General features: G+C 41.8%; 2 protein-coding genes and 1 long non-coding RNA gene across 7 annotated transcripts in view; all 3 read left to right on the top strand.

Annotated features, from left to right (window-relative positions):
- LOC111244259 (uncharacterized) overlaps window positions 1-5,745 on the top strand; it is a 33,578-nt gene extending 27,833 nt beyond the window's left edge. The window contains exons 3-5 of the long non-coding RNA XR_015322435.1: window positions 4,070-4,217; window positions 4,478-4,620; window positions 5,177-5,745. This is a non-coding gene — a long non-coding RNA (uncharacterized LOC111244259). The remainder of the gene's footprint in view (window positions 1-4,069; window positions 4,218-4,477; window positions 4,621-5,176) is intronic.
- Window positions 1-17,720, top strand: part of siz (Brefeldin-resistant Arf-GEF family protein schizo) — a gene marked incomplete in the record, with an annotated part of 514,736 nt that overhangs the window by 256,981 nt on the left and 240,035 nt on the right.
- LOC147757965 (uncharacterized) overlaps window positions 1-17,720 on the top strand; it is a 131,691-nt gene that overhangs the window by 103,188 nt on the left and 10,783 nt on the right. Inside the window, exon 1 of one of the 5 annotated variants that reach the window (XR_015322420.1) lies at window positions 16,061-16,802. The exons of the other annotated variants lie outside the window; for them this stretch is intronic. The gene's annotated coding sequence lies outside the window, so the exon portion shown is untranslated. Of the gene's footprint in view, window positions 1-16,060; window positions 16,803-17,720 lie in introns of those variants that run through there. 5 annotated transcript variants of the gene reach the window in all.

Genomic DNA, 17,720 nt, shown 5'->3' with positions numbered 1-17,720 from the left:
CTCTAGCGAATTGGGTAACGAGCAAGGAACGCCAAGCATGCAACCGGCTGACGGCAACAATCAAAAACAGCAAGCAAGTCACAGTTACTTGGTCTATCCACAGTCATGCCCAGCGATGCATGCAATAGCTCGCATAGCGCAAGTAAGCGCGGCTATATTCGCTCTGCACTCGATAGGGGTTTAGGAGGCGGGACCCTCATTGCCATCGTTCGTGCAGGCAGCACGCAGACCCGGACGACGGGTGGGGTGATGTAGAACTGTTGCGACATTTGGCACTTTTTACCCCCATCCTCTCCCCTCTCCCCCAATTCTGATAAGTTCAAAGGCCACCGTAGGGATATAGCAAAAAGCGAGTGAGAACGACGGCCGAACGGAAATGGGCTAAGTTAACGTCAGTTAGCTCCGTAAGCTTACTGGCTCGATATTTCTTCAATATCTTTTTACAGGATAGAACAAGTTCGCTTTTCATCGTCAAATAGCAGAAACAAGTGCAAACGACGGAACTGTCTTATAGCCTTTACAGAGGATTTAATGCTGCCGAATATCTGTTCTTTAAATAAACGCCTAGCTTTTGCTTAATACATGAACAATCTAGTTTTAGGAGAACTGTTCTACATACGTGTAACAATGTGCAGCTTCAATGATAACCAGTAACTTACAGCTACAGCTTTGCAAAGGTCAATATCTCCTATTCGATTACCTTCGTATTATTGACACTAGCTTACTAACCTGAATGAAGATACAGCATCAACGTATTTCGGAAGCAGAGTGCAAGAATAACACTCGTATCATGGATGAGAGGCTTTACATTACAAATGATTAATGATTTGCTCTCGAGACGCAGATTTTGGTGAACTTGCTTTGTGTATGATATTTAATGTTTCTCACAAGTTAAATTATGAAAATCAAGTAAACAGTAGGTCACTTGCTGTTTTTTTAACCTAAACGTGTAGCTTTTTTTTTTAACCTAACCTGCTCTAGCATTGTACAAGTATTCGTGTCATTTTTTTGCAACTACTTTGATGCCATGATCGAATGGTTTTTTCTTTATTTGGGTGCGTGTTTTCCAACGAATCGATGCTCTCGGAGGCTTGGGGTATGTTTACGGATATGAACTGGAGGAAAACGTTCTTGGCTCACAGCGGATCGACTGCGTTTACGGATAAATAAACAATCACACAACCCAATTGGCACCTATTCTTGACACATACATCGTGTAAGCTGCATATCTCGTTGTCGCCGTTGTCCAATACGGCGGTTAGAACCAAAAATATCGTTATACCTGTGTTTTCTAACCAATCCATCGGTAATAACGCCATGTAACTGATCTACGAGAACGGGTTTGTCCAGGTTCCGCGCTCGTTATGTGATGTTGTGCACCTATCACACGTCCTATGTGACCGCTGCGTAGAAGGAAATCAATCCAAGCAAGCTAAAGGTGCCGCCAGACCATACGCATGAAGCGTTTTTCGGCAGGCGGTACGTCCTATTAACTAAAATTCTATTCGTTGGTACAGGCCGTGTAACACGCTCCGTGAGATGCACGCCGGAACTGGTATATGGCTTTAAGAATGCCTACATGGCACAAGCTATAGATGATGTTCAGACATCAGGATCAGCCGTTAAGCTGTCAGTCGAAGTTGAACCGATAGCGTCCCCTTACTGCTCCAACGTTATTCGGCGTACCACGAGCCATGGTGGACGACACAAATATTCTCGTTTTATTTCTGCTTACAGGATATAGAGGCTAACACAGAGAAATAAAGAAAGACAAGAAAGGCTATACAGGGCGTGTTTTTTTCGAAACGACTATCGGTATGCTCCGTCGGAGTCAAAATTGCGGGCAGCCAAAGATTTACAAGGATGAGCCATTTCCGTAGCTCAAGTAATTTGATTGCCTGCAACATGCTCACAGAAGCCAATCTTATCTGTTGTATAGCCTGAATAATGCATTATATATGAATAAGTTGAAACTCACCTATTTTTTGCAAAAAAAAAAAAAAAAAGCAGTGAACTTATATAGGTTCGCTGTTGTTTTCACGCAAGTATCCTTTTGTTTTACTTACTGTGAATCTTCCTGTTTCATAGGATATATCTCCCTTTCAGCCGCTTCTGTGCATGCTTAACAGAAACTTCAGCAAACAAAAAAATTTACTTATATTGTGGTCCGTAGAAGTTCCTTTGTATTTGAAAATCATGAACATGAATACGTTTCAGTATGTCCTTCTTCGGACATATAAGTTCTTCCGACATGCTCTTATCGGCGCTGCGCTTAGTCGTAACTTTTCCATTTCCCTAAAAATATTTCCCAAATGAGCGCGACTGTGTAACTTACGATTCGCGCGTTTCGAAGGCTTTATCTCACTTCACTCTCAAGTCGCGTGGTTTAGGTCGTTAGGTATCGCAAGCCATGCATAGACGAACAGTGCGCCTCAAATCCGATTGTCACGCGAATGCTCGTGCCAGCAGCCCAAGCTGCTGCATTCGCGTACCGGACACGCACGCTACGAAATATTTCCTCCCTCAAGCCAACAGGGAATTAAATGCTTTGCGATGCCCTGGTACGCGATGTCGAGGAACACGTAAAGACACCGTGAGATACAGTTCCTCACCGGCAACTCACACCTTTTCATCGGATTGGCCGATTGTCTTATTACGTTCGTGGAAAAACCTGAGAGGTTGTTGTTGGAAGACGTGGCTATCAGCAGCGAGAAGCCCTCGATGTGTGAGCCAACGAGGAAAAGAGATAATATAGAATCTAACTGAGTATTAAATTGATTCTCCAGCATGTCGTCGATGTACTGACGCGGCGAAAGGTACGCAAGAGATATTGCAGTAACAATGGAGAGAATTGTACTATAGCAGAACACTTGGCCGGAGTTGAAAATGATCGTGATCGTTGTTAGGAGACGAGAGCGCTATGAAACAAAGGCACAGAGGAAATAACGAAGAAACAAAGGGGTATGAAGGAGTAGAAAGGGCCCCACACTAGCAGGACTATCTATAGTAATAAGACGAGAGATCGTGATCACACAGCGTTAGTAGCGATAGAAGCAGACGCATTCAATCGAGCGATAGGCGACTCCGCTATCGTGAATCTACCTCAGAGAGTCGTAGGGGATGTAGCGACAAAGGAAAGAAGGCGTCGGGAGACAGCACTTGGCACACATCAGGGTAACTCGAAGAGACGTCATCCGAATAGGGAAGGAGAACGATGGTGATGATGACTATGGATCTGTGCCATAATAGGCTTCAAACCGCAACACTGTACACAAGTTTCTCGAGAGTCCGATTTTGTCGAGTAGGGATTGCCTCTTTGAAGCTTGCAAAAACATTGAGTAACAACTATAGGTAGAAAGAAGCGGGAAAGGAATAAGAATCGCGGGGGCGATAGTCGTAACAGAAACGTGAAGGCTTCACCTCTTGCCAAATAAACATCTATAACAACAATCATTAAGCGCTGTATTTGGGTTTTTTTGGGGGTCTGCTCTACTCTACGCTACTTCAGATAGCTAGCACTTGTAGTTCTCGATGTATTGTCCAGTATTAAGTTACTACACTTAGATGTATAATATAAACACGTATATACACCGTATAGATCTAACTTACCTGTTATAACGATAGTAACGAAATATAACCAGGTAGCACACATGTTTTTCTTAAATATTATATGACGATCCTACTTCCCTCAAATGATAATTACACTCATCATCACATCACAGGCCGGCGTATACATACATGTAAAGAAATATCTTCAAGCGGCACATCTGAAGCTCACCTGCGATCAACAAATATAACATTGTCAAGAAAACTGCATGACGATCTAAGGCTGTAATTTCCAGTCGTTATATGTCCAGCCAATAGCGTTTATCTTCATCATGATAAAAAAATTTCATTTAAAAAATATAGCCGTATGCTTTAGTGCAACTATAATTAGCTATAATAGCTATATAATAATAAGAAGATCGACCTTGAGCGTCATCGTTCCGTCTCATTCGATGGGAATTTTTTGTTTGTTAGAATTGGGCTAATTCAGCAATGCCACTACGTCTATTTCACAACATTTCAGATTGCCCCAAGCGATCCATAGTTTTGCTACCACAGCCCTAGATAGGATAGCGCGTGCGACGCGAGCGGCAGAAACGCATGGTTCAGGACACCAATAGCGTCGCTCATTGTGCAGATTTAGCCATTGTATTATTCGGATGCATAACAATGTAAGCAACTTCACTGGATTCGATCAGAGTCAGAACGCTGCTCATATCTAGGCCTAACACACGCAAAAAGAGATATCGGAGAAGTATGAAAACCGTAAGAATATCGCAATGAAGAGCTTTCAACACTTATATATATCTATTTTCTTTTGCTTTCGAATATTGAAAGATATTTTTCATTCTATATCGTAGTAAATAATTTTCTACAATGCACCGAACCTATTATAGTGTCGTAATTACTTTGCAACGGCTATTGTATTCAGGTTGAGCGCAAATCTACATGATGGCCAAATGAAGGTACTTGTACAGCGGATTCGTGAGGTGCAGTCTGAGTTGTAATTGGCGTTACAGCTGAAGCAGGAGACTGAGTCGTCTTATGCCCCGTAGCTACACCCCGTCGAAAATAGTATTACTACTTTTTTTTTTTTTTTATCTATTTTTCACTCTTTTTAATTTTCTTTGCTCTTTTAGCATGTCCGCAGTTGAAACACTCTTATACAAATATAGCGATAATCATAATTTTATCTACAGCACAAGTGAGTCTTTCAGTCAAAGTCCAAAACTCAAATGTTTCCCTCGAACTCTCATAAAACGCCTAGAATCCTGTTTTGTCGCATGTGATAACGACTAGTGACAAAATAGCAAAGAAAAAAATGTGTACGAATCAATAGAAATGATAATTCGTCGTAGAAATAACCCGTGTTTTGGTCCCGCCCTGTTCAGTACTTTCATCTCTTCCGCTTTCGAACACTTCGGCGGGCCGATTTTTTGTCTTTAGAATTTATCCTCGTCATTAGCGCTTGCAAACCGTTTTCCCTTTTTTGTTTTTCGTAGTCGCTTGTTGTTGTCACTTTCGTGCTCGTTGATTGCGCCGCTGTTTCCGCACGCTAGCCGTCGATGTCTGTGCCGATACATGCTCGTGCGTTCCTGAACATTTTGTGCAAATCTTTCCTTTTTTCCAGCTAGTTACGCTATCGTTCGTTCGCCTGTCGGTCGGCCGCTGTTTCAGACGTTTGGAGCGTTCCTGGAAGAGGTTCATAGACGGCAACACGGCAGCGGAAACGCTTGTAATCATTTCCAACCGATCGGCGCCCAGTTGAATCCTGTCAAAAATGAATCATCAACAACTGAGAATGAGCGAGTGATTGGGTAACTGGGTGACGCTATGCAGGGCAACTCCGTACTGTGGCTGCTTGCTCCCGGCTCGATGTCAGACAAAAGAAAGGCACGGTGATCTCGAACACACAGCGAATTCGTATTGGGTTCAGACGCAACCTCAAGTGAGAAAGGAAAAGGCTTAAAATACGTTGAAAATCAACGACAATGATGGATGACAACGACGCCAGCAAATGAGCGTAAACTTCTAATGGACCTAATTTAATCCGCTAAAAAAAATCATAATTAATTTATACGATCTTACCCGTCCGTATGGCTGATGGTTCAATTCAGATGCGAAAATGTATGGGGTTCATGATTGAAAATGGTTTCCCTATCGTCTGATTGTATATAACTTGTCAGATCGCTAGCTTGATATTGGCCTTAAAAATACCTATAATGCGTGAGGAGAATTTAAATCCAATGGACATTTCCAGCAGATTTAACAAACCTACTGTTAACCATAATGAAGGGCACTGAAAAAACAAATGCTCAATTTTACTTTACGCCGTTCGTTTGCTGAACGGGCAAAGCGGAAGGCTGCTGTTTATACAGTGCCTTGCTTGTAAACGCTGTCAATTAACGGATGGCTAGCTACTTCTCCAGATAGACATGCTTACATTGAGGCCACCGATACGCAAAGCTTGTGCAGACTCCTTCGGTATTTCCCAAGCATCGTCTTTAAGCGATGCAGAACTACAGAATTCTTTATTCATCGCTATAACGTGGCACCGATAATAGATACAACAAGGATGTATTGATACTCACCATACGAAGCAGATATCTATACGCATATACACTACCTGACCTTTTGTCATCGTCGTGGTTTTTTTTTCTGGCCACGGTGTGACGCCAGGTAGCGTCAATAAAAACCCTTGACAAGGATCGCGTATTATAGACAACGTCGTTTATCCCTGTTTACCTTGATTTTGAACATGTGCGCGTTCGTACACATTCATGGGCTCCCATAGGTACGGTGACGAGTAAGCCAACCCTGAATCTATATGCGGCCAATTATACACTGCCAAATTACTACCGCCAACTGACAGGTCAGCCTCCGATATATATATTTATTCATCTATTTATGATCTGGGCCGGGGGTTAGCCGAACTCACGAGCCATAGTCGTTGTTGAATTCCGTGTTGTAACTTAGGCTCAGGATCAGTAGGCCCGTTTAACTAATCCCTGAACTTTCAGGCCAAACAGTAACTCGATTTGTAGGCTTCTAGCTGAAGTTGAAGTTAACAAATATGAATGAAGTGGAATCGAATGAAGCAACAGTTTTTCGACAGCTACTCCACTCATCAGATACAGATTTACCCATTTGACAGATGTAAAATTATAATATACGTATTTAAAAAATAGTCGGGACTTTTACTGTCGGAACGGATGAAAGTATTATAAAACGAAATGAATCCGTTCGTAATACTTTTAGCATGATCGCTTACAACAAGCTCGATATTTGCAACGGTCCGAAGCCGTTCTGACGATGCTTATATTAATATTTCGTTTTTTCAGAAGGCAAATAGGTAAGGAAGGACTTAGCTGCGCTAGTCATCGATAATCAAAATACATTGCCGGCTTACGTAAGTGTAGGAACTTACTTATATACATATGGATACTGACAAAAATTGTACATGAATAGTAGCCCTCTCCCGGCTGTTGTTGCCAATAGTTCCTTGAGTAACGTGTGCATACATGGGTGTGCCTGTTGTTTGCATCGACAACATAGGCCTTATATTCACTAAACGCTATCTAGTTGAAGGGAGATCATGCGACCTTATCGAGGCCACAAAAGCGTTTTGGTGTCGAAAGGTAAACGAAGATTCCAGCAAACGACACACACACACACACACACCGTAATGCGTATTTCAATGAACAGCCACTTCAGTGATTGTAGTAGTAGTAGTAGTAGTAGTAAATATGATTGTGAAGACGATGACAGAAGTTAGCACCAAATCGTCTATAGGCACAAGACGGGCTATTGCTCAAATTAAACTGATCCAAATATGATCTATGGGAAAAAAATACTCCAGGATCGTGATCATTTAGATTTCTCAAGACAACAGTTAGAATTAGGCTCGAAATATTGTGTCCTCTGCTCTTCGCTTCAGCTTAAGCAGTTGCCGCGCTCGTCCATGCAACTTTTACCAACAGGAAATCATTATAGAGTCATCAAGTTAGCGCCTTTTAGGCGAAGGCTTGAAACAATTGTTTCTATAGAAACTGCGGATCGGGAGGCAGAGGTTCGAATGGAAAAGTGTGGATGCTTAGAATATCCATGCGCAAGCTATTTTACCGACACTGAGTGATATATCATACTCTAATATATCTCCTAAAGTAATCTCTACTGGTTCCGAGATTGCTGGGCTGTAACAACTACTCAAAGCTATGCAAGTGCTTCTTAGGTTAAATTTTTCCACAGCGGGACGACAAAATGAGTGATGTCCAAAGGGGTTCACAAACAGAAACGAAACAAGTTCCACTCGGGACATCAAATGTGCGCTAGGCAAGCGCGGCCTGGCAGTTGTATGAAGCTGAAAACGTCATTTATTACGACGAGATTATTAAAGCCGTCTGTACACTTAGCTGTCAGTCATAAACTGGTGTATTCTGGCCTAAAATATTTACTTTCCGAAGTAAATACGGATCCAAAAACGTGAGACTAATTATCCTAAATAACATAATAACAATCATAAAAACTAATTAACGTTTAACCACGCGATGTGTATAACATATAATTAACAGTCGTCCATAATGAGAACCACTGTTATATGCAGCCGTATCTCAGAGGGGTGGTAACTTTTTCAGTTATCTAAAAGTAGTATATAAATACGTAATTTGCATGACTACTAAACGGCTCGTACATAATTTTATAGTTATCATATTTTCATTAATAACGCGCAATCCTTCGTTACATGTGAGTTTGATCTACGCAAAAATTAGTTTTTTACAGATTTCCTTGCCATCTGTAAGCACAATAGAATAGATCAGCTATACCTTCGTGCTTCACAAATAGCCAATAAACGACCATGAAATTTCGAGACAATATTTGCGCAGATGGCCTAAACCCCCCCATTTATAGGCCATAACTAAAATAACCTCGCATAAAGCGAAATTTTGAGCTGATAAGATTGGCCGATCGTGTGGCGATATCTTTACATTCATGACTACGCTAAAATATTACATGGAAGAGAGAAGTATCGCTATGGCAACAATGTTTCGCTACGTATGAATCAGCTGTGGATTATATACCTATTTTGTTATAATAATAACAACAAAAAAAAATCTAGGCAGCATAACATCAATATAGTTATTATATTTATAATATGAAGGTTATTTAGTACTGAAATTGAAATCGAAACGAGAAATTCAAGCGTAGTAAAATAGTAATGAATGTGAATGAATAAAATAGCCAGGATTGTCAAAGGCAGTCGAATGCTAGTTACCACTAGATGTTCGGCGCTGTAACCGAAATATGGCTTCGGCATTGCGAGTGCGACCTGCAACAGGTATAAAAGTGGCAAGATTTAGGACATGACTGATTTTCACAGCAGTCATACAAATACGATCAGAGAACAACAAAGGCCAAAAAAAAAAAACGAATGTCTATCGTTTATACATTTTACCTTTCTCACACCCCCGACCAATGCTCCAGGCTATCTATTTACATCTAATTTTTTTATATTTTCGTATTTAACGATTGTTATGTAGATCGCCTAAGAGGAACGCTTAGCTTTCATCAGGGATTCTGTAGATTGATGACGATCGATGTTTCGCGCAACAGAAGCCACATACGGAAAAAAATATGAAGCAGAACAATATCGGTGAAGGTAGAAATAACGCTACTATTAACAATATACATATTATCGTGGAGAAATGATTTCTTTAAGCAAAAACGACCAATCTAATGATATAAGCTTCAGAAGCACCAAACAACGTTCCAGATAATATTACATAAAATACACATGGAGCAGTTGCTCCGTCAGGTGATTTTCTGTGTCAGCCAAAGCCAGAGGTAAATGCCGTTTCTGATAGCGATCCAGTTCTCAAATGGCAGAATCGAAAGACCCAATAAAATGCCTTTTGTCATCGTTGTTCAAACCGAATTTGAAGAGTCTCACTCTTTTCGGACAACGAAAACAACTGAGTTCAACGTCATGTAGCGGCAAAGACGCCATATCAAAACGTAACAGAAAGCGTAAATTGCCTATACGTGTTCACGATGCGAGAGGTCAGTCCGAACTTCGTGATTTGCTGCCATTGCCATTGGATAACTAGAGGGAGACACGCAAGCGCCGGACTGGCAAGCTTTCCTTTTCTTTCTCTATTTCTATTACCCCCGATACCCCCGTCAAGATAGAGGCTGACCTGAAGCCACGGCAACGCACCATGCAGATCTATGTGGAAGTGACCAACCGGCGGTCAGTTGTGGTCAAAGACGAACGGCCCATGATCCGAATAAGCCATGTGCGATACTAATTACAACAATGTAGCGTTTTCAGTATATTGATCATTTCATTTTTTTTACCCTACTTGGGAGTATCTTGTTCTTGAAAGTATCTAATTCTCTACGATGATAACTCCATGACGAAAGTCTTTATCCCTGTGCCTGCGGCATACTGTATATAAAATGACTTGACAAAAGAACAACAAACATTGCCATTGATTTAAGACTTCATAACACGCTGCAATACATTTCTAAGGCGACAATGTTAAGCGGATCGGATTAACTTTATCTGGCCTAACAAATAGTATCGATAGGTATCCTCGCTCAAGCCTGGACTGGTCCATTTGTCAGACGTCTGATGAACTTTATTGGCAAGAAATGTTAACAAAGGACCATCTCCCATCATGAGCTAAATGGAAACACGCTGCTTTGAAATCGTATAACAATTAAATTGAGAAACAGTATGTTTGTATTCGCCATTGGGTTCACGTCGTTTGTACATCGTGGTAGGGCAATAGGTCACAATGGCCTAGCGTTTGCTATAGCAGTCGCAAAGGCTATTTAAATTACCAGTCGTATTCTTGCCCGACGCTTGGCCCTCATTTCTATCAGAAATGTAGGGGGCGGCACTCGTGGTCTCGGTTCGACAAATCATACCGTATCTCTCAGCACATAACATTCGAAAGGCAAACACGAACAAATGTTAGTTACAGCTTCCCATTATAGCCTTCCGCAGACGAGACAATAAAATACGCTTGATTTCGTAAAGCACTATATTCAATAGGAAAATATGGATTCGTTTATATAGCCAAATATATACGTACGATTCAGCTGAATGGACTTCTCTGCGAAGTATCACTACTGTTTTTAAGAGGACAACACTGGAAAAATTTAAAAGGATAGCTTTCTAAATCTTAGTGCTCGTCTACTCGCTGGTATCATGGTCATCTCGGCTAGAGTGTTTTTGTTTGTTTGACAGGTGGCACGATCTTCTTTGCCCTTTGATTTGTCGCTTTCGACTATTGAGCGTATGAAGATCGTGTTGAAGACACCCCACAGCGTTCGCTGTACGATTATCGCATTTACTTATATATTTGTAGTATATTTGGGTCTTACGGTTCAACAGCTTGTCCATATGACAATGAATACCAATTAATCTGCCATTGTTAAGATGACAGTTGTCGAGTGCTTGATCGGTCAATAAGAAAGCACTCGCCGGCCAGCAATCAGTAGGTTCTCGTATGTAATGGCGTTATTCTATACTCAATGCCCTCTTAGCAGCAGCGGCAGCTATATTGCCACCTGGAATAATAGTTGGCATTTTTGAAACATTTGTAAAATAACGCAGCCGTTTGTATATTCATTAGCGGACTGGAAGATACAATACCTGTTCTCGGGGAAGACGTTATCTCTATAGGTATATACATATAGAGGATACATACTGGCACTCGCGTGCGCGCATGAAACATTCTTCCGTCGTCTGTTATCCATTCGTCGAATCCTCATATCATCCAACGGAGGAGTTGCCTCCTTCGCTAGATCAGTTCATTCGTGTTGGTGAGAGCTGTCTGCTGCTATTGCCCCTCTTATTGGACCTGTTGCTGGACAATGAAAATGACGCACCTGTATGACGTCAGAGTGGCGGCAAAAGTTATCAAATATACGAGATTTCAAAATCAATGGCTCCAAAGCTATCAAGTGGAATAGAAGACATGGCCTATATAAGAGCCTGTTCGCTTGAAAATTACTTGGAATCTGCCCTTTTGAATCAAGGACAGCTCGTCCAGCGATTCGGCCTTTGTTGTTGTTGTTGTTGTTGTTGCTGTGGTAGCTATGTCGACTTTGACTAGAAAGAACAAATGCAATAAATTTGACAGATTTAGGTTACGAGTAACAGCTTATACGAAGCCAGGCTAAATGGAGCGGTAATTTCAAACAAAATTTCGCTGAGAAATTATAATAATCATCCATGCCGTAAGTTATTATTATGCCGGTTCTTCACCACCGGCTTTAAAGTGCTCACATACATTCGACATTAATGGAGCCATTGCTTTTTCGCCCACTGTTGCATAATAAACAATTATATATATACGCTTATTGTTGGTTCTATATCGATCAACAAGCCGGAACACATACAGGAACCTTGTGGACTGCAACTAAGCGACTCATCCAACATTAGCATGAACAGCCAGCTGTCCACTGACACCGAGATCGTGTGTCGCACTTAGGACAAACTTCAACTTGGTTTGATTTTTTTTTATTCGGCTCATTCTCTAGCTGTGTACTAAACCTCGATTCTACCCAGCTCAAAGCTTGCAAATAAGTCCTAGCCCGGCCCACCTTGGGCTAAAATAGGTCGGGAAACGACACCAAACGTAACTCATGGCTGTTCTCGTTCGTCAAATGTTTTCGTCGGCGTTTGTTGAGTTGTAATTTTAGCTCTGGAGAGATGGGATGCGTTACAACGAGCACAACACGCCGACTTTAGTCGCTGTTTTCGAAGACCAATAATAACGAAAGCATCGACTCATTATTATTATTATGTATTACAAGGAGCGGAGCCGACCGGTTACCACTACCACAGAGCTGGCAAGCGCGAAGTGAAGACTTTTGGTTGACTGAACTTGACTGTATAACGGCATCCATTCCCACATCGATTTGAGATGGCACCGTAAGAGGTGACAGCGCGCGGCGTCTTGGCAGGGCCTCGGGCCTTTCGTTAGACTTCCTCATAAAAGGCAATCACCAGGCGGGCGAACAATAAAACGGCTTTTTTTTTTTTAACCATGAAAAAATCATCACGAAAATGATCCGCGTAATCCGGTACTGCATCTGCTTATAGTGCTAGCTTTGCCAATTTGCGCTCAAGTGTAAAAGTATAATAAATGATTGACTATTCTCCACCGTATGCCGCCAGTGACAATAGTATGTCTATTGCGTAGACATATCGCGTTCTTACAATCGCATGCTCATATATGGGTAACTAGTAAAAACAGTTGATTACGTAATTTGACATAACGTAATCGTCTGCAGGAACTGTATGTGTCTAGAACTTATCAGTATCGGTATAACTTATTGGTGTCGCCTATTAGATGAGAGAATTTAGCCCAGGAACTCTTTAGCGACGATATGCTTTCGAGTGGCACATGTTGGAAAGTTCGGGAAAGTCTATTCGGTGATAACGTGCTGCATCAACGTGTAGCTTATGTTCTATCAATGCAGCTGGGAACTTGCACTCTGTTCAAGTGTGGTATAATCTGTCTTTCGCACATTAGGAGAGCTAATACCTCCTAATAGAGAGAGTTCATTTGCTTGCCATCTACGATTTGGTGCTTTTTTTTTTTGCTTCAAGGCGCCGTTAAGATCTGCTTCAAATGGGTCCACGTGTAGTAAAATTTAATGATAAAGTTAGCTACTTTGTTTTCATAAATGTTGCTCACTTACCAGGTATCATATGCTGTTACTGTGAGCTGAATAAGCGAACACAGTACGATAATTCATACAAGTTTCTAATGTTGCATGTGTTGAATGGTCATGAAAGATGCTCTAGGAGCTGGCGGGAAAATTGACTCTGTGTCTACACTCGCACGCTGGACCGTGTTCGGGCCAGTGTGAAATTTTTTAAAGAAGACAGCGGATACGACGGTAGCAAATACAATATGTTTATTCTACGGGTTTGGATACTGAATACCAATTAACCCTTATATACCTCTAATTCCCTATTTAAAGTACGGTGCGAAAATGAGAAAAGGACCCGTTGGGTTAGTTTCTGCTGCCTCCCTCTGATCCATCAAGGTGACGTTATGGTATTTGTCAAGTTAAATCTGTAATAATCACTGACCGTTTTACAAGATGTGGATGGAACAGTGGATAATATGGAGGTTTCCCTCTCAGTCTTTGAACCTTATACTATACGTGACAAACAGTAACACACTGGTAGGACATCTTAACTGTTGGAAATCGTAGTCTATCGTTCAAGGTGTTTTAACTTCATGACAGAACTGTATTTGACGAGGATTTTGTAAAAAAACCATACATTAATATGCACAGAAAAGAGCAATCAGTGCTGAATGATACCCTTTGTAATTAATCAGCAGAGGAAATTGTCTCGTGCTTCCACCACTTGTAGCTGACATTCAACATGAATTGTAAATGTTTCGCTATCTAAAGGATTTTCACTTGGGTTGTCCACACTTGAACGAGACAATTTTTCGATTATCGGAGATATCCATGATCTCCACTCCTCGACGGATTGCCGTAAGGTTGGGCTCGGTAAACTTGAATATAGCAATGTGCTCTGATGGAACACACGTGGTGCTGGCCAAACGATGCGCGCACCCTTGTGGCGCGATACATTTACTGAAGGCATTATAGTACCGGAAACAATTTGCTGGAGCACAGGACAATGCTGTTGCGAGACAAAAATCTGTAGTCTGAAAAACTTCGAGAAAGAGAAACAGTCACTTGAGTACATTAATCCACATAGCGAAATTGCTTACCTTGTATAGCCATCTTGCCATGTCATTGGCGTACAGCGTAATAAGCAACCGTAATCTCGCATGGTCTAGTTTTTAAGTAGTAACACCCTTCAATGCATCGACGTTACGAATACATATCTGTTTTCTAGCGAAATTTCTACTGTACTTCATTTTGGTTGATTCAATAGCCGAAAGATTCCAGGCAGCAGCAGCATCAACCGTAAATTCTAGTAACAGGCCCAAACCCACCGCTTCCCTCTATCCCCCTTTGGGTAATCATCGACCAAACGTTCTACTGCCACGATTACTTCTACTAGTTCTACTTACACTACACACGATTGACCCCGGTTGCCTAAATAAGCAGTAAGCTGAGAGACCTGCTTGCGGCGATGGCGATGGCAATGGCGGCGGCGGCGGCGCTGCTAGTCATGACAGCCAGGCAGGCAGACACAAACAAGCTTCAAAAGGGGAACGAAAGACATTACGCACACCAAACAAAGAACTTCACTTGAACGATCTAACTATCCAACACAAAGAGGTAAATCCTACTCACCAGCTGTCGCCACTACTGCTGGCCACATCAGTGACTCTATGGATTATCATTCGAAAATGTTGACATTGGCTTCGGCTTGCTAGCGCAGCGCGACCGGTTATTGGCCGACAAACAGGACCCAATTTAAAGAGACGTCACATAACAACAACATGACTTTTGGTAACTTTGGCGCTAACGCCGACACCAGCAGACGAGGGTCGTGGTGCAATACGAGTTCCTTAATGGAAGAAGCAAGCTTTGACAAAATGTGCCATAAAAAATTAGAAATAATGACAAAGAAAAAATGATGCCGCAAAAATAGCGTGCCATAAAACCTTTGCTAACGATACACAGTAAAGCTCTCAAGCTGTAATATATATATATATGTATAAGGAAGTTGCACACATTAAATCTACGAATGTGTCCGTTTGTTTTGGACACAATTGACAGCATTGCCAAATCGGATAAATTTTAAACATAAGATTGTTAACGGCCTTCTTTTATCCATTCCTGTCACTTACTGACTAGTGAATCCATTGGTTGATACTAGCAGAATCAGTGTGAAACAGCCGAAGTTTGTCGTGGTCAATTCAACAGATACTAAAAAAGCAATGATTGCCAAGGATGTCCCAAGGAGAACAATAGAAAACAATAACTGACAATATTTTCCTGAGAAAACAGAGCGAAAGGCAAGGTTCAATAGACACACTGTCTACTGTGATCAACTTATATGATCAATGTAATAGGCGCCCTGCTGATCTCACACTTATATTTATTCGAGAAAAGCATATCATTTAGAATCTGTGTATGCCACCAGATGCGCTTTGGGTTCCTCTGGCATATTGGTATCATTTTCATTATTAAGAAATTTTCAACTAACACAATGTGCATGTATTAGCCGTTCGGACCTATGGGCAACCAGACATCATCAACGCCATGGTTGGCATCAACGCCATCATCGCATCAACAGCACCCACAAACGTATCAATCTTCAGTTTCAGATTTTTGAGCAAGAATTTGCAGGACGAATAGTTCAGTAAATTCGAATCGAAGATTGCTGAGAAAAGGGCGAGATGATAGCAAACATTCGGTATCTTGCGGATTTCTATTTTTTAGGGCTTTTTTAAAAAAACTAGTGCCTGTAAAAAGTGCACAAGTATAACTCAAACGAATGGCTAAACAAATTCAGCATAATTTATATTAGATTAGTGAAATTTGAACTAGATTGAAAAATAAAAAGCTTCATTATTCATATTTACCCAAGCAAAAACTGGAAAGCGTAATACTGTTATGAAAGCTACTACCTGGCAACAATATAGAAGCGGCATAGCCAATAGCATTTTCTATGTGACTCTTAAAGACAAATGATATAATAAACGGTAGAAAACGTACTACTAGCCCGCGTTTTCTAGTTATTTTTATTGTAAGCGGCGTCACCCTAAAGCAGACCCAGCTTTTTTTGTTGCACACTTGAAAACACAGATCTCTCTCATTGAGGCAATGGCTACGTGGCAGGCTTCTCGATATAAGCTGTGGTTTCCACAGCGCAAGCGGCTATTCGGCGCCGGCCTTAGCAAACGTAATCGCCAAACGGCTCGTAACGTGCAGTCGCAAGTCCCGCAAATGCACCCCGCCACGGTCGCGAACTCTAAAAGGGGAACGAGATGTGGAAAACTGTAGCTGCTGCCGGCACGAACCCCTCCATCTGGTGAAACTATCAGTGGTCATACCACGGAAGGCCATTTTACAATGCGATCAGCCGACCGACGGGCCAGAGCGAGCTGAGTCCATTTCCATTGCACTTGGCTTGGTCTGCCAGCTGACCAGTTTGGTCCTCCACCGCCGCTGCCGCCGTTGCTGCTAGCGTTATTCGGCGCAATCAAGAAATGAAGTCGATGCGGTGGAGGGGAGCGACTCGTTCTCTGCGACCGTACGCAAAACGTAGTTACTGTACACATGGTTCTCTATGACTGGTAAGTGCTCTGGCCTTTACGATGTATATGGCAAGCTAGCTGCTTTAAGCACTATGCTGCGCAGTATTCCTTCGCGGTTCGCCAACCTGATTTCGTTCCAGCTTCCCGCTGTAGGTCCGAGATTTAAGCTTAGTGCCTCCTAGCTCTACGAGCCTAGTTTCTACCAGACGCCAATGTCAGCCAAGGACAGGACGTAATAAGGCCCTAGGGTCTGACAGGTTTCGTATATCATCAATAAATGCAATTCTTAGATTCAAGGAGCTGCAGCTTGTAGCTGCCACCAGGTTTTCGATCGCCAAGTATACCAGCTGCTCAGCGTGAACCGTTCAGCAGCTCCTACAAGCGAACTGCTGAACAGTCAGACATTTGCTAATAGTAGGTTGTCGTAAATCCACTAAGCCGCCTGTGACCGAATAACTACAAAAATGTTATTGTTTTTGATTGCCTGTTCTGTGTCATAACCTTTGCGTAAGTAGCTCAAACCTCATTTTTAATTGGACCGATTATTTATACAGCAGTTTCCGGAGGACCATATTTCGTCAGTCCTAAGTAATGCAGATCGGTGACCGATATTAATCCAACGGAGTTTTTGAAATGATGCAACAAACGATGCGAATTTTCTGCGAAACTTTTATAGCTAGACAATTGTGTTACGACTAGAAGATTTTGAGAGCGTTCTACCGCACATGACCAGTGTCAAAGAGCGCCGTCACTTACGTCACGCAAATAATAAAATGAACCAATGGGGCAAATTTGCTTTAATGTTGAACAGTATTGGTGGGTGTGCATAGGATGCGGATAGTCGATTCAGCACTACTTTCTGTTTAATACACGCGTATGGCGGTTAGTTTGAGGAAATATGTCCGAAGATTGAAAAAGTACATTTATTGTTGCACGATTTTATAAGCCACAAGGGAC

Source organism: Varroa destructor, unplaced genomic scaffold (genome assembly GCF_002443255.2).
Source record: "Varroa destructor unplaced genomic scaffold, Vdes_3.0 BEIS01000002.1, whole genome shotgun sequence".
In the NCBI taxonomy this organism is placed as follows: domain Eukaryota; kingdom Metazoa; phylum Arthropoda; class Arachnida; order Mesostigmata; family Varroidae; genus Varroa; species Varroa destructor.
Note: the sequence above shows the minus strand (reverse complement) of the source record. Positions and strands in the feature narration are given on the sequence as shown.